Source organism: Protopterus annectens, chromosome 1.part1, assembly GCF_019279795.1.
Source record: "Protopterus annectens isolate FY-2018-M chromosome 1.part1, PAN1.0, whole genome shotgun sequence".
Taxonomy (NCBI): domain Eukaryota; kingdom Metazoa; phylum Chordata; order Ceratodontiformes; family Protopteridae; genus Protopterus; species Protopterus annectens.
The window spans coordinates 31330356-31352299 of record NC_056726.1 but is presented as its reverse complement, the minus strand read 5'-3'; the positions used below and the strand labels follow the sequence as shown (position 1 = coordinate 31352299).

The 21944-nt window shown below is 38.9% G+C and overlaps 1 protein-coding gene across 1 annotated transcript in view; it reads left to right on the top strand.

Moving 5' to 3' along the window:
• Window positions 1-21944, top strand: part of ADAMTS12 (ADAM metallopeptidase with thrombospondin type 1 motif 12) — a 2672119-nt gene that overhangs the window by 990212 nt on the left and 1659963 nt on the right. The gene's annotated exons all lie outside the window — the stretch shown is intronic.

Genomic DNA, 21944 nt, shown 5'->3' with positions numbered 1-21944 from the left:
AATATTACTGTGTATTTGTGGGGCTAGACTAGTATATAGGGTAGTTTGTTTTAGAGGGAGATGTAATATAGAGAGGGTTAGATATTCATAGGATGTAAGAAAATATAATAAAGTTAGAGGAGTAAGGATAGAGAAAAAGAGAAACCTGTTAATGTGTCTTGGTCTCACTGTAATAGCCATGGCTGGTGAAACAGATGGATTCTATGTGGGGCTGTTTGTTAAATAGATAGAGTGGAGTTGTAGAGGAAATGGATTGGCTAGTGGGAGTACTCATGTGGGAAATAGAGGTAATGGGGAGTGGTTAAAGAGATAAGTGGACTGATTGGTTGAGTGAATGATGAGGTAAAGGGGAGGTAATGGGGAGGGGCCTAAATGAGATAAGTGGAGTGATTGGTTGAGTGAAGGATTGGGGTGTGGCTTGAGAAGTATAAGGTTAGATGCACTGGGGGTGGGTGAGATATGGGGGTAGGGTAGGGGAGCGGACTGAGCCCACAGGACGAACAGAGCAGGTTTGAGCAATTGAAAGACAAGCTCACAGAAACAATCGGAGAAACCTTCAGAATACTACTACATACGTAGTATTTCCAGGTAAGAGGGGAGAGCTCATATAGGCAGTGAGTAACAGGGAAATGGGGATTGCAGTAAGGGAAATTGGGTAAGAAAGGTCTGGAAAGTTTACAGGTTAGAATGCCAGATAACTAAAAAGGATTCAGAGCGGGCAAGTTTTAATTCATAAAAAATTAGGGTTAGGAGTAGTTGGAAGCCTTATAATAGCTTATGTAAGGGTGCTAACTAGTGGTGAGATGGAATAAATTACAGTTTAGCTGTTCGCATAAAGAAGAAAACAGAGGACACAGCTGGTAGATAGGAGTCGAGGAGGGAGCAAACAAGTCCTATGGGATAGAATGAGGGGGTATGGCTGTTGGGTACTAGACTCAGGTGGGAGATTTAGTGCACAATAGTTGATTTAGCATACAATGGTTACTTTATACTTCAGAGATAATAGCAATTTAACTATACAGCTTAGATGCTAGGTTAAACATACTTTCACAGAATCCTTTAGATGGATAGTAGTTTGGTATAGGTCAGCAACTTCCTCAAGGATGTATTTGAGATGTTTGATGTTAGTTATGGGGGTCCTTGAAACCTGGTGCAGATTCTCTGAGCAGGTCCAGAACACAACATCATAAATAGATGCTTCACAGAGAGATGTTTTCAACAGTGGGGTAACTCTCAAATGGATCTCCTTGTTAACCTTATGAACAGACACCTTCCTCACATTTGTTCCAAAACTCCAAGCCCCCTGGCTTGGAAAGTTGACGCCATGTCTTTTTCATGGAAGGTGATGCTACTTTATGCTTTTCACCTCTTCCCTTTCTTCCCAGTATTCTACACAATGACCAAATAAGTCTCTCCAAAAATGTTGGTGTTCCTATTAGATGACCAAAGACGCATTCTATCGAATGCGTCTTGGTCAAACTTAAAACAACGAAAAGGCAAAATAGCGAAGCGGCTTTTAAGCTAATTCTTTCCCAGAGAAAGAATTTGCTTGGCCACTTTCATTACTTTGCCATTTTTGGCACTGTAGTGCGATCTTGGAGTTGGTATATTTAAGTAGGGGGTGTGGGGGGTGAAGCCCCACATTTTATGTATTCTTTCAATTTTTTTTCTTTTTTTTTTTTTTTTTTTGGAGCAGCGATTTTTTTCCGTTGGAAAAAAAATCACTGTTCTGAGCTTTCGAGATTGTAAGTTTTTGCTTACATGGGGTCGATTATTCATCGTTCTCTTTTTTAAGCATTCAATGATATAATATAGACCCAAATTTTGCTGGTGACTCCCTTTTGGCCCAAAAAGCATTGGTTCCCCCTCTTTCTTCATCTGGCTATGAGCAATCAGCATAGGTAACCTCACCAGATGGATCTTCTCACAAAAAACTAGGTTTTTTTCATTCACCTGCATCTGTCCACTCTTCATTTGACACTTTGGATAATTGGGCGTTAATCCCTTTTAATATCATTTCTCTGGGGACATGCTTGAAGTTCTCCAGGAGGCCAGGAAACCCAAGACCAGAAAATCATATATGTCTAAATGGAAGAGAATTTCTGTTTGGTGTCTTAAGCTTCACCAGGATCCTCTTTCCATGTGGGTCCCTTTGGTTCTCGCTTACTTGTATGAACTGTTGCTGGCTTAGCATATTTTTCTGTGAAATCTTAGTTATCAGCAGTCTTTGTCTACCTTGAATCCTCGATTGGCTTCTTGTTTTGAGGTTAAACAACTCCTGAAAGGAGTCCTCCACATCAGGTCCACAAGAACACCTATCCCTCATTCTTAGGCCCTTAGTTTTGTTTTTGAGAAATTGACCCATGATCCCTTTGAACCTGCCCTGCTGTTGCTCCTTCTCTGCAAAATTCCACCTGGAAGACTGCATTACTGGTTGCTCTCACTTCAGCCAAGAGAGTTTCTGAACTCTGAAACTTGATGGTGGTTTCCCCTTTTTTGATTTTTTATATGGACAGGGTGTCTCTTGTGTACTAATCTTTTTTTTATGCCCAAGGTGGTCAATGAGTTGTCCCTTAATCAGTCTATCCAGCTTCCTTCCATTTTTGCTTCTCAGCAATCTGCTAATGAGAAGGTTCTACAAACCTTGGATCTTTATGGACAGCTCGGGTATTATTTGGATAAGACAAAGGTCATCCTCAAATCTGAGTGTTTTTTTCTTCTTTTCATGCTGGGACATTGAGTTTGGCAGTTTCTAAGCAAAGAATCTCCTCCTGTATTTCTAAAGCATTTCCTTTTGTTATTCTCTTCATGACAAACTGCCTTCTGCTTCAGTTAACACTCAGTCTAAGAGGGCAGTAGCCTCTTCTGGCAAGTTTTTCAGAGGTTCACATACTAGGTCCATCCTTAAAGCTGCTGCTTGGTCCTGAACTCACACTTATACTAAACATTACAAGTTGGATGTCATTTCTATTGTCAGCGTAGGATTTGCCAGGGCTATCCTTCATGGGTTTGGGGAATAATTCTCTGTGTCTCCCTCCTCCCATCTTTTACACTGGCTTTTGTAATTTCCTACATGTTATAGCAAATACTGCAACAGTAGTAAGGAAGGACATAGTATGGCTGTGTAAAATCTTACCACAGCTGTAGATGCCCCTCCTTTCTGTCCCCTTTTCTTTCTTTCTTATTTTGGGAACACTATACCAGCCAAGGGGCCTTTGCTTTTCGTGCTGTTTTTCCCTTCTTTCTCCCTGGATGCACATGTTCTTCCTTATACTGACATTTCTGTTGTTCTCCTTGGACATTTCAGTTTGGAGTACTAAGTATACATAAGCATAAGTCTGATGTATGATGCTAGTAGGATGTAAAGACTTTGCTATGCTGGCCGGATGTTGGGCTATCCTTGGCAAGAGAACCCACATGATATGAATACTGCAACAGTGAAAAGTAAGATATCTACTGTTATGGTAAGATTTTACACAACTGTGCTTTCCCTTTGTTTCCTTTGTTAGTCTGGATTTTTGTGGTTATATTTTATTTTATCCGTTGTTAGTTTAGGTGCACAGTGGAATGTTCTATTTCTTTTTGTTATATCACATGACTTTTACTTAATTATCATAATTATTGTGTTCAATTATTTTATCAGCCATCTAAGACACTTGATCTTATTCTTTTTATGTAGGCTCTTTTTTTCATGTGTTTTAATATTCCTACCCTTTTCTGTTAAATCAAGCAGGTCTTCCTTTAAGTCATTTTTTCTTGGCTCGTAGTGCTTTCTTTCATCTTTGTTTCATGCTGTTTTCCCTGCTGGGCAATCATAGGTTCAGAGGTTTATAGGTTCATAGGCAAGCGCTAGATTAGCTACCCTTGTACGTTACTTTAAATCAAATTCCCTCAGAGATGAGAATCAAATCCCACACCTTGAGTGTATGAGAGAAACACTTTAACCATTATACCAACCCCCAAACCCCAGCATAAGTAGAATTTCAACCAAGTCTTCTAAATAAAGTTGTTAACTCTGTGGTATATCCTTCATACAAGTGCTGCACCATCTCCTTGGGGTTCATTGACTCATCATGTTGTGACATTGCCTCCATCAGAGCCTGCACGCTAAATGCTATACTTCTCCACAGTCTATCACTTCAACTTCTATTTCTACTTTTGTACTTGAGTTAATGCTTTGCTTCTCAGTACATTTTCTTATGCATTCCTTTGTAAACTTTACCACATCTGGATGTCTTTGTCTGTATGTGTCATCAAATATCTTTGGAGCTGCAGTTTCTGCATAACTATTATACCATATCAAATTTATTTTTTCCCAACTCTGTACTTTTTTTCTGCATATTGATAGCCTCTATTTTTATTTTTCTTCTTGTAGTACTTCAGGAATTACATATTTTTCCAGATGATGTGACATGTGTTTATCTAAGTATTGTTTTGGTACAATTTCTTCAATTAAATAGTTAACTTTTTTGTGTGTTGCTTTTAGCAGTTTTGCAGATGCAGTTATTTTTCTTTCCTTTAGCTTTTTTCTTAACTCTTGCTAAATATCTTCTTTGTGGAAATTCTGGATTTTTCACATAATATAAACAATACATAATCTCTTTCTTATCTTCAGTGGTCCACTTTACTGTCTCTATGTATCAGCCAATTATTTATTTATTTATTTTTTTTTGCTATTTGTGAATTACTGCTACCTTTCCCCCCAGTGGTGCCAATTACAACAGGATCAATATGATCAACTTATGTGATAGGAATTTTTTTCTCATATTTGTCCACAGAGGTGATAACGACTGGGGTGGTGCAATTATGGAATACATTTCTGAGATCTAGAAGACTGACAACTCTGGTGGGTGGGTGGGTGGGGGGGGGCAATGTTCTCTTAGTCTTTTTTATCAGTCCATATACAAGGAAACCAGGAATTGGTGCATTCATATTATGGGATCTACACACCAAGTCATCTTCTTCGTCATCTTTGTTTTGGCCATTCTCTTCAAATAGTGTGTAAAATGCAGTCTATATGTCAGTATCATCTACCAAGTAAAGGTACTCACCTAGACCTGAGGGTGAATTCAGTTCCAGCAATACTGCTCTCCTTGATACAGACATTACATAGATCTAATACTGTGGGCAGCACCAAAAAGCATGCAGTTTAAATATAAAATTAAGAATAAAATTTCACTATGAGTGAGACAGTGGAGAAGTTTGAAGAATTTCTGAGAGAGAAGAACTGTAAATACAGGTGAAACATGAAAAGGACATAGAGATAAATAAAGGTTAGGAGTTGCACCTTCTGAAAGTGGCAATATGTTCTTTATAAATATTTGAGGCACATCAAAGACTTATAAACATATAGGCATTTGTGAAAGACATCACAGGTCCCACGGTGGCACTGATTAATGTTAGGCATGGCCTAACTAAGTAGTACTTTATATAGCTATTTGTGAAAGACATTCAGGGTCCCATGGTGGCACTGAATAATGAGAGACATGGCCTAACTAAGCAGTACTTAAGCTAAATGCTTACTTTGATTTTATTCACCCATGATAGTATGGCAACATATGTAGCAATGACCATTCAAATGGAGATAACTCTGAATGATCACGTATTTCAAAATTGCTTAAAAAAATCTCAAAATGTCAAAATGTTATTAAAGTTTTGGCTCAAGTATTTGTATGACTGAAGTAATAAACAATAATATATGCAACCTTATGTAATCACTCATGTTGGGAGTGTTGTCAACAGTGATTATGGACAAACATTCCAAACTCAGCATTCATAATGAATCTTGTGTTTCCTAATGGTAATCTTGAAGCATTTACCTACCAGTTTTACATCAAATTTATACTGATGAAGTGGAGAGCTTTTATAGATGACCAAGTGCCTTTCATGACTTGTTATGCAGTTTGTTGAACTTTGAGTTTGACCATCTTTATACATTTTTCAAAGAGGGAGTAAAATTTAGAGAAGTAGCTGCCTCAATCACAAGGTTTGCTGGACAGCCATGCCATGTGAGATTACAAGAAAGATCACCTAACATTAAATAATCAGGTTTGGGATACCCTAAAGTAGAAGGGTTGTTAGGGATATTGAAGGAAGATTTTTATGAAAAGCTAACAGTAAGATGGTCATATTTGTCCACAGAGGGGATAACAACTGGGGTGGTGCAATTATGTAATACATTTCTGAGGACAAGATCTAGAAGACTGACAACTCTGGTTGGTGAAGGGGGGCAATGTTCTCAGGTATATTTACATTTAAGAATACCCAGACATCTCTGGGTATATTTGTTTTTTGTAGCTTACATTTATCATCATATGTTTCAGTAGTTAAAGTTGCTTCCTCAGAAAGTTACTCAGCTTAATTAGTAACTTCTCTAACTGGCAGGATATTCTGCATGCTCTGAATGTGTCAATGATTGAGCTCTGTAATTAGCCATAATGTGACAATTTTATTTAGTGTTACTGGTACTTTCACCAGCTTCACATTTATATCTTATATATTTGACATATCTGTTTTGAGAGATATGCAACCCTAGTGACTACCAGTTTGATCTCTTTAGTGAGTAAGTCAATAAAATAGTAAACTATGAGGGATATCCTAAGGCAAATGTATGAACATTTAATCAGTTTCAAATGTATACCACTATAGAAAGCATAAATATATAAGTTAACTGATTGCATTAAGGCTCATTTTAAAATAATATCCCTCATTGTTTTTCTCAGACTGGTTCATAAGGCATGCTAATTAATTATTAACAACTTTGTATTCCGGCTAAGGAGTCAAATGAGGAAATAATGCAGTGACTGTTGGATGTTCTCTATTTTATTACTTCTATCATAAGACCATACACGGATGACCTGATTTGCTATAGCTACAGACATAATTCATACTTGTAAATGCGCAGTAGATATAAATTTATCACTCATCAGTTAACAAGGGCACATTTAAGGTGTACCTAAAAGTAATTGGTGGTTAATTGTTTTTCAGCTTACTTACATTAATCATCTTTATTCATAAAAACAGCAACAAAATACTTCTCAGCAGATTTTATGATAATCGTATCATTTTGCTGCAGTTGTAAAATGACTGATTGCTTCTTTGAAGTGATTGTTGCATTGCTCCAATTACAGGAAGAATGCTGCTGCTTTTTGACTTCTTGCACCTATGTGATGGCATTACTCTTTGTTGTATTCATTAATCAGCACAGCTGTATTTTCATACTAAAACATATATACTATGTAGATAAACTTCTGAATGTCTATAAGCAGATTCAAGTCATAGTACATAGCTGAGGAGGGTACCTGTCATATCTTCGAATGCTCAAAATTTCGAACGTTACATTGTCGAGACCAAATGTTCGAAATTTTGAGTGCTCGAAGATAGACTTTCAATGGTACCGTATGGTGCAGATAGGGAGAATTTGCCTTTTCTGCACTGAAGTGCGGTCTCGGAGTGGGTATATTTAAGTAGGGGGTGTGGGGGGTGCAGGGTGGCTTGCCCCCCTGCCTACACTGTTGAAGTGTTTTTTTTTTTTGTGTTTCCTTTTTTTTTTATTTTCGAACATCCAGATGTTGAACATTTGGTCTCGGCCATGTAATGTTTGACATTTTGGATGCTCGAACATTTAACATAGACCTGCTGAGGGGTACCTGTCAAATCTTCGAAAGTGCAAAATTTCGTGGATTGCATATATTTTTTTCTAATAAACTACAGGTAATATATAAGAATCTTTGAAGATAAACTGACGCCATCAGTCTGCTATGTCAGTGCAATTTTCTTTAATGTAAGGGTTTAATTTAATATTTTCCTCAACATTCTGTACTTTCATTCATAAGAAAAACTGTGCATGAAAAAGAAAATGTTTTTTGTGTGAGGCTGTTTAGCATGCTGTATAAAGTGTAAAACATACTTTAATGGATATAGTAAAGTATATATGATGCAAATGAGAAAAGAGAACTGCAAAGCTACATCTCAGAGTACTAGATCTAAATTTTGCAATGGAATATGGGAAATTAAATAAGAGGTGGTGTGGAGAAAGCATTGTAGATGTACAATGTATGCAGAATTGTATATTGTGGCAAAAGTAGCCATTGCCAGTAGAAGGTATGTGAGATACTGGTGCTGCACTTATAGTATGACCACAGTGCACTCGGCATTCATATATAACAAATAGGCTGTGATTGCTATGTGGAAAACAGTGGCATGCTGTATTAAGTTAGGAACATTTCCTTTCTGACCTCAGTTCTATGAGGCATTATGAATGGATTAATCTGCTTGAAATCAAAGGGTCAGTAGCTGTCTGCATCTGTGGATCCAGAATATTCCAGATATCTACAGGGGGAGCTACAGATTAGTTGCTAGCCACAAATAAGTTAGTAGTGGATACTGTCCACACTTGCTGCAAGAACATGAGCAGGAGACAGAATATACATTCTACAGTGCAAAAGGTATATCAGTGGCACATGGAGCATTTGATAGCCCACCTATGGACGCTGAACCCATCACCCCTGAGACATGGTGTTAACTACAATGGCTATCTCTTCTTGATTTTCTGGTTATATAAATTCTGGGCCACACAACCCCTTCAAGAGAGTTGTGATACTTTTCTTCATGTATGATGTCATAACTATGTGTGTGTGTGTGTGTGTGTGTGTGTGTGTGTGTGTGTGTGTGTGTGTGTGTGTGTGTGTGTGTGTGTGTGTGCGTGTGTGCGTGTGTGTGTGTGTGTGTGTGTGAGTGTGTTTAATCGAGACATGCCATATTAGTCTTTTGGTAAAAATTGTTTAATTCACTGAGATCTATTCTGCCTAGAGGAGTCAGCACTGCATACGTGTTCTCAAAACCAGGGTTCAGAAAACACTGGAGGGCGATTACAACATGTAGAGATTAGTGATCTGCTTCAGTAGCATCCAAACCTGGAAATAATTGTAAAAAATGTATTTGAGCATAGTAAAGCAGAAATGCACAGCTCAGAGATGGAGTACTAAAAAGGCTGGGTATATGAGCTGGTTTTAATTCTGCTATATTACAGCTTCTCCTAGTGGTAATTTTTTTCTACCCCACTTAGCTTTGCTCTGAGGCCTGATGGATCATCACTTTGTGATTGAGAAAGGCACCTTGCAGTTGTACAAAACTTGTGAATAGTTCTAAAGATCTCTTTGAAACTTGTGAATTAACAAGCAAGGCATTTATTAATGTGGCTGAGTGACAACAAACCTATTCCTAAAAAATGCAGAAAATTCTAGCCTTGTGTAATTCTGAACCTTAAAGGGTAAGGATAAATTTATAGGACACTAAAGCAAAACAATTTCTATATTGCATTTGCAATACAGACCACAACATTCTTTGCTGACAGTCAACATGCAAGCATTCACTTCAAACTAAAATCACCTAGCTTATACTCAGCTACAGTGCATGGTAAAATAAAATGCCTGTACACATATTTACAAATGGTCTTCAGCATGAATCTGCCAGAATTCCTAATTGTCTGGTTAAACCTAAAACAATAACTAAAAACAATGGTGTCACTGCTCGAAATATCCAACGACAACGCTAAAACACACCAAACACTTTATTGCAAAGCTTTCGGGTCTACACCCTTCATCAGTACTGATGAAGGGTGTAGACCCGAAAACTTTGCAATAAAGTGTTTGGTGTGTTTTAGAGTAAACCTAAAACAATAGCAACAGATCATGGTTTCCCAATATTTAACTTGAGCGTTCAGGTAGAAACACTACTAGCAGAAGTGTAGCTAGGACAGGATGTAGGTGTTAGGACAGGTGCAAGGTGTTAGGTGATATGTTTGATATTTGCTAATGGTACAGTATTGTACTACCAACATTCAGAAATGAAAGCCAGTATTGTATTTGCAGTCAAGGCTGAATCCCTTTGTTTATAGCAATGTAACTGCAATCCTCCTAGCAAAGTTGAGAAAGCTGACAAATAAAATGTAGAACACAAGAGCAAAACTGTGCAGGTGGTCTTTTATGTTCTGTTTTGTGGGACAAATGCTGTTTAAACCTTGGGAAAACCCATATACCAAGAAAATTTAAAGCAATTATGGCTAATGTGGTAAATGGGTTAGCTACCTGTGGTTTCAAAATGAGGAGACATTTTTATAGTCCGGTTAATACATGAGCATAGCTATAGTATAGAGTATTATGACCAGCCTGGAGTCATATTCAATTTATTATTTGGTTTAGAAATGCATGTCAAGAAATTCACCTTAAGGGTAGAGTGAAGAAAAAGGAGATTGTTGAATCGTAGCACCCATGTTGGGAGCATATAGTATAGACGATTATGATTTGGTTCTCTGATCATAACTGACATGTCATGTGTTTTGAGAAATGGACGTCGAGAAATTCACTTCAAGAGTGGGCATCCATGAGAGTTGACATCTGCGGTGAGAGCACATTACAAATGAGTTATGATCAGAGATGTCTGTTCATAATTCTTAGTAGTGCCTGGAGCTTTATCTACTCTACCTATTACCAAATACAGAAAAAAGGCGTGTAAGAACACAAATTATTTTGCAGCTTTGAAAGTTGTAAAGCACCTGATGCTAAGAAGTGGACAGAAGCAGTGTTCCCTTAATGAGTGAATAGATTTAAAAGCTGTTAGGTACTTCAGGTACACTGAATGCCTGTGTGTGTGTGTGTGTGTGTGTGTGTGTGTGTGTGTGTGTGTGTGTGTGTGTGTGTGTGTGTGTGTGTGTGTGCACATGCTGCGTGCATGCGCATGTGTGAGACAGACCGAGGAGAGAACAGAGTGTATAACAGATTTTAAAGCTATAAAATTGCTTTAACCTCTGTTCCATGGTGGTGGTTGTTATGCTTTTGTGTAAAACTACAGCTAAACAATGTGGAAAAATGCTCAGCAAACCTTTGTTAATCTCCTCTTTTTAGATCAGGAAAGTTGCTTAATAAATAGGTTAATTGAAGTGTCCTAGGCTAATGACCCCTGGGGCATTTTTAAGTCTGGACATGCATTCCAAATCTCTGACAAGTACTGATACCCTTTATTAGTGTAAACAGGGGCCTGGGAAATGAAACATTTACAAACAGCGGCCTGGGAAATGAACCAAAGACTGCTTGTTTCCATTAAAGACATATGTGCCAGACGAAAGATGAATTTCCTGTTCCCTATTCAATTGTCCACATTACACTTAAATTGTTTTAGGGAGGACCTCTGCTTTACATGGATGGGGAGCCTTTTCCAGAGAAGGAGTAGTCTCTGGGATACACACCCATCTTATCAACACACCCTTTTAATATCATGGGCAAGGTTTAAGCCTTTAGAATAGATAACACTGGTGCTGTTTGTTTTGCGAATATGCAGAAGGTCCATCAGTATAGGGTCTGACAATGTCTTGTATGCCAGGCATAGATTTCCCCTCAACAACCTGTAGGAGATGCATTACAGGGTTTGGGTCTTGAGTTGGTCTGCACAGGATATATTACTTGCACTCTATATTATTTTAGTAAGGAACATCTGTAGACCTTTCAATTGCTGGATATGCCTGGTTAGGTACATACCAATGGGGGCATTGTAGACAGTGACAGGTCTGTTGAATGCTGAATACAGTGGAACAATGACCACCATGGACCTAGATTCCATACCTTTGTTTATAAGTTGCAAAACATAGAATGATTTCCTCATTGCTATAGACACATGATGGTCAAAGGCAAGATTACTATCTACATATGTCCTCAAGTTACTGACTACTGGGTCAGCTCTTAGGTGTGTGCTGTCAATATGATACTGGACTCCCAAGTTCTAACTTCCTGGGTCCTGTCTGCAAGCCAACTGGCTATCCACCGGATGACTTAAGGGTTTTTACTTCAGTTTGTCAGCAATGCCTGAGTGGTGTATTATATAAAATGCCTTAGTCTGGTCAAGGTAAGCAGTGTGAACCATCTTTGGTGATGTTCTCAAAGAAATCTCAAAGAAGTCTAGCAGGTTGAGTAGGCATGATCTGCCCTTGACAAAACTAAACTGGGATGGATCCAGTGTGTGGAGGTTTCCTGGTTTGTCCCAAATTAAGATCTTTGTCCCAAATTAAGAGCATAATCATGGATCTATGTGTACTACAAGTTAGTTATGACTAGAAAAGCTGGATTGTAGGTCTTTGTAGTACTGCAATGTGCTACCAATTGCAAAGAGAGAGGAAAAAAATGTAGGATCATACAGTGTTTTACTACATAATTTACAAGTCATTATGAGGGGGAGCAGACTCCAGAAGAAGATATGTTTTGGGTAGCAGACTGTTTCACATAGTATCTCTACACCCATCTTCTAAGAAGGTGACAGGAATTCCTCAAAACATATAGGTTAATAATCCTAAAGAATCCTAGAGCCCTACATCTGATTCTGAAATGTGAATTGGACTAAATAACTGCATATCCTATTAAAATGAATGCTCTTTCTTGGTGTGGGTGTTTTTTTCCCTGAATGTAGGTATTTCAACTGAAGGTACTATGCAGAGGTATAGCTAATGTAGCTAGCTCTTTTGGTACTTGGTGCCATCTACAGATTTGGTGCCCTCTCAATTTTACACTGAGGAGCAAAAAGAAAAAAGTCCCTTCCCAATCAGGCACTCCTTATTTAAGAAGAAAACCAGGTATACACATGTTATGTAAGAAGAAAACCAGGTATACACCTGTTCCTCCCCATCTACACTCCTCAACTCTCAACTCAGAGTTGAGAAGAAAAAAAAAACAAGATTTGTTTATGATCTCCTTAAGGCATAAGCCAGCTAAATGTATTTATGCTTCTCAACATGATCACGCCTGCTAACACATTGAACCTGGGATGGCTGTCACCCTTCCCCCACCCAAGCTACACTTTGGTTTATATGATGGAAAGCCTAGTATCTTGTTGTACCAGTACCTGTATTCAGGTGGAGCTATTCTGCAGGCTTCAAGTAGATTAAAGTGGAGGGTGGCTGAGGAGTTTGCACATGTATGGTGTTTATTTTCGACAAGTTGTAAAAACTTCAAGAAAAATCTAGCCAAGCTAGATTTTCCACTGTATGATTCCCTAAAACCTGTTGTATTAGTGGTAACATGGGATATATGCAAATGACCCCTTAAGGACACTAGGTGTTTCAGCTATATGGCATTTCTGTTATGAACATATTCAGGCCAATAAAGCCAAACCCCACTAGCTGTGGTCATGCATGTTTCAGCTTTCTTAGGGCCTCATCAGCACAGCATAAGTGGACTGTTTGGCTAACCTTTGGAAACACAGGGTTGTCATACCCAGCTGATGTCAATAACCATTAGGGTGTTGGCAAAATATGCCAACTAACAAACTAAAACAATCAGTAGCAAGGTCACACAGATAAACCAATCAGTAAAAACTACAAGAAAATTCTAGCCAAGCCAGATTTTCTACTGTGTGTTTCCTTATAACCTCTTGTATTAAAGCTAATATGGGATATATGCAAATGCCCCCTTAAGGATATCAGGTGTTTCAGCTATATGGCAGTTTGGCATGCTCATGACTTTTTTTCTTTTTTATGTCTGTTATGGACAAATTCAGGCCAATAAATACAAATCCTACTAGCTGTGGACATGCATGTTTCAGCCTTCTTATGGATTCATCAGCACAACATAAGTGGACTGTTTGGCTAACCTTTGAAAACAAAAGTTTGTTGTACCCAGCTGATGTCCATAACCATTAGAGTGTCTGCAAAACAGCATGGATTTGGAATTATTAATGCAAATATGAGCATGCAGTATTTGATGCCAGGAGGTGCAGTAGGAGGTAACTGCAGAAATGACTGGAGGTGCACTCAGCTATAATGAGTTAAAGATATAGAACAACCTTCAGAGGAAGGCATATGTAACTCTGCACCTAAGGAATCAATTATGTGCATTATTATGCAAACAGGGCAAAAAATGTGCACAGCACACGCCATGCCATGCCTCATGACATAAATCATACACTGCTGAAGCTCCAGATGACAGTGCAGTGCAGCACTAGTTTTTGGATTAATCATGTGACAAGCTGTACTGCTAGAAATACTCTGTGTCCTAAACTACTCAAGGGTGTGGGGGTCTGCTGCATAGCCATTTTGTACTACATATTTGCTGAAAGCTAGTAGATATGTCACCTTTGCAGGTACCTGAATTGGGCGATTTCTTCTGATTCAAATAAAGTAGCATTGGTTTTCTGCTATATTTAAAGGAACTGTACAAAATTGTTCCTGTGAAATATCAGGATATTTTCATTCTTCATGTAACTTCTTAGGATACAGCTGGGTAAACCAAAACTGTGTTGGTAGGGGGACAGCTAATATAGATAAATGCTACTCTGGTGGCTCATTGGACAGATGCTGTCTATATCTGGCTGCAGCTCTTTGGCTTAGACCACCACTGCTTTAGTAGCACAAACCACTGTGCAGCACTAAGGTGGGCCTGTGTTCCATCATCTTATGATTAACTTTCACCATCTAGTCAAAGTGTTCGAATAGATTCCAGCACTATCAAGACTGAATAAGGATGCATTGAATAACACACTTCTGTCATGAAGACTACCTCATCTTTGTATATGCACTTCCACTCTAGCACCATAGACTGCCTTTAAAGAGCACTAGCCTAAGGCCATCAGGCAAGTGTCTCAATTCTTGAATAAATTCACTTGGTTGGGATGAATGTGCTTGCATTTCAAATGGCTCCTCTTGGAATAAAAGTTACTTCCTTCCACTCCTATACAGTTTGGCTCATGATTTTGCTTTTTCAACTCAATATGCTAAATATTTTAACTCAATATCTTAAATTTTATAGTCAATATGTCTGTTACCTCTCAAATATGGTGTTGCAGCCCTCTGTGATCCTATCTGTCAGCCTGTCTCCAAGCCTACCTAGAAGATGTGGTAGTAATTTGTGCGCTATTGTGTTGCTGGCTTCCTATTAGAAGCCACACTCACTGCACCTTTTTCTTATGGATCCATCCTGTGCTGTGCTCTGTGACTACAGACATCTGGATGTTCTAAAGCTAGGTCTTTCTGCAGCAGTTTCATAACTCTCCAACAGGTCACACTGCTGTGTCAGAAGTAACCAGCCACTGTCTTGAACTTGCTACCTTTTTATAAGAAAACATTTATGCCATGTTGTAACTGTCAGAACTTTAACTTCTTTCAATGATTTATTAAAAAAGTTTTGTTACTGGTATTACTAGTTCACCTCTCATTTCCTTAAAGAAAATTAATGTATACCTTTATTTTTTGAGTTCATTCAGAAATAAGCCATCCCTTATCCCAAACACTACTGCTGCAAGGTGTCTGTAAATATCTTGTCTGTTAATAACTGAATATTGAACAAAGGTTCTTATTTAATAGCTATGTGATTTTTTTTTCTGTCCAGCTATCATCTATAACTTTATTGTCCCTCTTTAGATGCTAACAAGGTGACCAGGTAAACCCTCTAGACACAAGTACTTCTATTAGGTGGTGATAGTGACAGGATGTGCAAATTAATTTGAAATGTTGGCTTGTTGCCTGTACATTACAGGTGGCCTGCTATGCTTAGATCCAAACCACTGCAACCCAGGAAAATAAGTGCACCATCTGAATGCTGTGAAACACACACACACACAAACATACTGACACGGGGAACTGGAGAGAGATTGTTTAACATCTCCAAGTGATGTTTCAGGTGCCTTGATCATTTAGGGCAGACAAAGCTCCTTTACTGTACCATGCTGCACATCATGGTTATAAATAGATGACTCCCTAAAACAAGAAATCTGGCAGATATACTGGCAGATGCTAGAGACATGGAGCTAGACTAATTTCCGGGTCTATATTATATTATCAAAAATCCTTTTAAGCGAATGTGAAAGCACCGACATGTATTGCACGGACCGCGAATATGCTGAATGCACTAAACCACGAAATTCAAAAAGTCAAATCCCCATAGTCGGCCAACTCCACCTCCCACTACATACTGCCTACCCAAACAAAATAAATAAACAACATACATACACTAACCAAGAAGTGCCAAAACCCTACTTCTAACCCTACACTAAACCTTACATACATTACTATCTGTGCACTTACCTTAACCTGCACCCTAACCCTAAGGTCCGTAACTATCGCACACTTACCCTACAGAGATATACCATAACAAAATAAATAATCCACACACATACATTTAACAAAACCCTAATTCTAATCCTACACTAAACCTTACATACATTACCTATCTATGCACTTACCTTAACTCACACCCTAACCCTAAGGTCCGTAACTATCGCACACTTACCTTACGGAGCTATACTGCAGACGGGCCAACCATGACACTTCGACATTTCAAATTTCCCGGTTTTGGAAAGTTGGTGTTTCCGTGGTTCGCGCAATATGTGTCGCTCTTTTCGTATTTGCATAAAAGGACTTTTGAGCATCTAAATGGAACCCCTAATTTCCAGAATAATAGAGTCCTTGTCACTGAAATAACAACTTGATAGCTTAATAAAATCCACCAAAGCCAAGTTTGAAGGTAAAATAGCTATTCAACCTAGAAACAATCACAAGGCAGTTTTTAGTTATGTTTGTAATTTCAAAGCTCAACAAAGCAATGAGTTGAGCTTAATGTGAAAGATGTTGCCTAAGCTGAGGCTGAAGATATAGCAAGCCTATTGGCTGATAAATTTAACTCTAACTTTTCTCCCTCACTCCCCTCCATCTGCCCTCAAGATATACCTGAAACATTCTTGCCTCAAGCTATCTCACAAGACCAAGCCTTAAAAGTCTTATCAAGAGCTAAACTGCATTGATGGGTCCTGACAATATCCCTTGATGTGTCCTAAATAGCATGAAGCACGATTTAGCCATACCCCTAACAACACTGTTCAGTCTCAACCTCCCTATAAGTTTTTTACCAAGTGAAGAGAGAACAGCTCCTGTCATTCCCATGCATAAAGAGGACTTTCCACAGACCCAGTCAATTACAGACCCATAAGTCTGACCAGCCTCATATGCAAAGCCATGGAAAGACTTATCATTGAACTAATCAATCAGGACATATGGAACCTCCAAACAAAGGACCCATCTCAGTTTGGATTCATCAAGGACAGGTCATGCTTACTCAGCCTGTTGGATTTTTGTTTTGAAAAGGTCACCAAAACAATGGATGAATGCAAAAACAGTACACACTGCATACCTCAAGCTGACCAAAGGTTTAAACACAATTCCCCATTCAGACATGATAGAAAAACTAAGTATACCTAGAATAAAGTCCTATGTCACCTGCTGGATTGCCAACTGACAGATAGGATGCAGGAAATCAAGAGAGGAGAAGTTACCTCCACAACAAGACCAGTCGCCAGCAGTATCCCTCAGGGTTCTTTGATGGTATCTCTCCTGTTTGGCATATATTTTTCTAAAGAAAATGTCAACCGATTGATGGTAAATTGCGTAAGTAGGAAGATTACAGGGGCATGTCCTCCCTGCAAAAACATTTTGAAGTTTTCTTTTTTTTGTTGTTATTTTTTGCTACGTGATTGTTATTGATAATTTCAATCTTAGGTGATTGCACTCATGGATGTCAATATAAAATGCTTACAAGTAAATCAAAGAAGGATTCCAAAAACATTGGTAGAATTAGTGCAAGCTAAGTACAAAGACCCAATGACTCAAGTACAGATAGTGTTTAGTCTCAAAGAGGGGTTCCCAGTGGGAGTGGGTGTTCCCAGTGGGAGTGGGTGTCCATCAGAGTTGAGATCTGAGCCCACTGCTGCTTATACTGCTGATGGACTACATTAACAAACAGGTCAGAGGTGACAGAGCAACAAATTTGCTGTATACAGACAATGTGGTATTAAAGGCAGACTCTGAGCAAGAACTTCAGCAAAGAATAGGGCAATGAACTGAAGGCACACAGGATGAAACTGAGTACAGCTAAGGCAGTGGTAATGGCAGAAAATTGGAGAAATCAGAAGAAGCTGAGAATTGAGGCAGAAGGGAATATAGTGGAACAGGTTAGCAGCTTCAAGTAGCTGGGAGGGGTGTTTGAGGAGAAGAGAAGTCTGAATGAAGAAGTCAAAGATAGAATCAGAGGGGTTGTAGCCAATTGGCACAGTGTGTCAGATGCATTGAATGAGAGAAGAATGCTAAAGAAGTTGAAAAGTAAGGTGTACAAATCAGTAGTGTGACCAGTATCTGTATGGTACAGAAACTTGGACAGTAAAGGCAGAGCAGATGTGAAAGACAGAGGTGATGGAAATGAAGAGCCTGAGAAGAATGTTAGAATGCACATTGAGAGACAGACAAAAAATTAGAACATAAGAGCAGAAGCCAAAGTAGCTCCAATTGCAGAAAAGTTTAAAGAGATCAGATTATGGTGGTCTGGACACCTGCAGAAAAGCAGAACACAATCTGGTGAAGAAAATTTTGGATGAAGAGGAAGTAAGCAAAAGAAAACGAGGGTGTCAAGCAAAGAGGTGGATGGAATGTGTGAGAGACGATCTACGAATGGCAGTCATAAGTGTTGAAGAAGGCAGGAGTGTGGCATTGATCCCAGTAGAGGGATGGTGAAAATTAACAGGACACTTCAACCCCCTATAGGAGATGGGAAAGACCGGGTTGATGATGATGATGATGATGATGATTCAGTACTCATCATGCTTTCATAAAGGGTTTCTAACATCACCTTTTAATAGCCCTCAAATGCTCTTCTGTATAAATATATAATGTTCTTACAGTTTACAGGAGGAAATGGATGAACAAATATAGGAAGTAAGATGAACTAAACCTGGAGTTTTGTAGCCTACATAAGTATAGCTTTAGCAAGCTTTTCTTACTTCTAGATGAGCATGTTTATCAGTGGCTAATATATTGCTGCATGAACTATATATATATATATATATATATATATATATATATATATATATATATATATAAAATACTTTTGAAGGACTTCTTAAATGTAATACTAAATGCATCTGTAGATTTCATAACGTTTAGACATTTATTTAAGTTATTCCTAAGACTGAAAGTAGACAATAATTTGTTTTACCAAATATGTTAAACAACCTAGTATTAGATATCAATAAAGCCAGAGTATTTTTAAGTATATTTTCAACACACTTACTAGTTTGACTAGATCTAGAACTAATGGATAACTTTTTGGCCACCTGTTTATGGAACACTCTGCCTTCAACAGAATTAACAGTGTGGTAATTCCAAATTCTAGACAACGTAACTACTTTCTTGTATAGTGGGCTTGTACTACTTTATTCATGTTACAAAAATGAGAACTGGAGTAATCATTGAGAAACAGAAAACTGAATTAAAAGCTAACTTATAGAGATAACATTGCCATGTAATAAACCTATTCCTTTGCCGGCAACATTAACTGTACATTTTCTGCTTTCATATTTTAGAATAAATAATTCTTCCCTTAAAAATATAATGAATTTCCATCAATCTTCATTTAAGGAAATTATTTTAATTGTTGATCTTTTGTTAACGCACTCATATCAGATATAGAAGTTAAAATTTTACACACATTGGTAAGTCACTTCTACTAACAGGGTATAAAGTGTGAACTCTTAGCAGATTTAACAGATCTGATTTTTTGTACAACTAAATACTTTTTAAAAAAAGAATTTCAATGGCAAGCTTATGAGCATAAGGCAGATGTTCACTGCTGCCTTGGACTATGACCAAAACCAACCACATCAAGATAAGCTTTTAAGTGTACAGTTGGAGAGCTGGGTTATGACCTCTGATTTTCCACGGCTCTCCCTCTTCAATGTCAGCTCAGTGCCTTGCCGTTTTGCTTTACTAACGATAAATGAATCTTGGTTTATTCTGTCTCATATTCTTTCTCTCTTTCCATGTCTCCCTCTCTCTGTCTCACACACACACACATACACACACACACACACACACACACACACACACACACACACACACACACACACACACACACACACACACACACACGTGCACACCTATATAAAAAGAATATTCCTGAAGGTGCCACCTTTCTGCTAACTGCACTGGTACCATGCTGCCATCAGCCAGACCAATCTGGTACACCAATATAATATTTATGATATACTCTTAAGCCTACTGTATCATATTAGTTTTGTGGTAGCTAGAGCAGAATATAGTGTTTCTTCAAAGTATGAATATCAGTAGTTATAGGTTCAAAGGTAGGTACTAGGCTATTGGCCGTAGGGCCTATATAAGCCAAGCCAAAAAAGTACCCTGGCTTTTGCCACCCAAGAAAATTATTTTCTTGTGCCCCTGTCGAGCAGAGCCACGGAAGTGATCCCCGGGTTGAATTTCCTATTTCCCATCCAGTCATCAAGATTTTTTCTTGAAGAGTAGTCTGTTCCAGAGTATGGAAAGTCTCTGGGACAGGGATCTATCCCTCCAGCATTTTCTGTTTATTGTGGTGACAAGGTTTAGGTCCCTACAGCATGTAGCTCGGAGGGATTGGGATTTCTTTAAGTGGAGCATGTCCAACAGCTCGGAGTTTGACACAGCTTTGTATATTAGGCAGAGATCGCCTCTGAGTAGGTGATATGCAACAGAGTAAAGCTGGAGTTTTTTGAGACGGTCTGCATAGGGCATCTGTTTGAGGCCAATAATCCTCTTTGTGAGGTATTTCAGTTGCCTCTCCAGTTGTTGTAGATGTCTTGTGAGGTACATACCAAAACGGGCGCTGTACTTTGTAATGGGTCTAAAGAGTTATGAGTAGAGGGGAGCAATGACCTCTTTTTTCTGGATGAGAAACCTTTTGTGATGAGGTGTGCCACATAGAAGGATTTCCTGACCACTGTTGTGATGTGATTATCAGAGGAGAGACGACTGTCCACCTGTGTACCAAGGTCTCTTATCACACTTTCATTGTTAAGTAGACTACCACCTATGTGGTAGTTCATGGGTACAGAGTTTTAACCAAAGGGGATGACAATGCACTTTTTGGCACTGAGATTCAGGCCATGGCTTTGACACCAGGCATCTGTCTCAGTGTGGTCCTTTTGTAGGATGTCCACATCGTTAGGAGTTTCGATTATTGCTCCAAATTTGCAGTCATCTGCAAACTTCATTAGCCAAAGACCTTTTGTGTTAGCCTGTAATTTAGAGAAGGAGATACCAAACAGGAGAGGACCTAAAACGGAACCCTGTGGTACTCCACCTGTCACTGGTCTGAAGTCGGATTTGGAGTCTGCTACTTTCACAGTGTGGGTTCTTTCCATGACCTAGTTGGCAACCCATCTTGTGACACAGGGACTTTTGCCTAATTTAGTGAGTTTATCTATAATTCCAGAGTGGGGATGATGTCAAAAGCCTTGGCAAGATTTAGATAGGCTGTGTGAACCATCTTACCCTCATCTATGGCTTTGGTGACTGCTTCAAAGAAGTCTGTGAGGTTTAGGAGACATGATCTGCCTTTTACAAACCTGAACTGGGTGGGGTCCAGAGTATGGAGATTACCAATGTCTTTGTTTACGATTTCCATGATGATACGTTCCATGGCCTTGCAGACCAGGCTCTTCAGGCTAATGGGGCGATAGTTCCCGGGGTCCATCATGGCTCCCACTTTGTGGAGTGGGATAACCATCATGGTGAGTCATTCAGTGGGCACAAAGCCTGAGGTGAGGTTATGATTGAACATGGTACTTACGTGGGGTGCCAGTTCATTCTGTAGTTCATGTAGAATGCACCCTGGGATATTGTCAGGTCCCATGGATGCTGTGTTCTTGGCTTTGGAGAGTGTGTTTTTACCTGTGCAGCCATGATTACAGAAGCTTTGCATTCTTTTGGTATAGAGATGGCCCCCTAGGGGGTGAGAGGGGGGTAAAGTTAGCACTGAACCTATCTGCCAGGATGTTGGCAATATCAGTTGGATCTGTATATTTAGTGCCATTGTGCTGTAACTTAGAGCAGATCTGAGTATTACCATTGATATTCTTGACATAGCTAT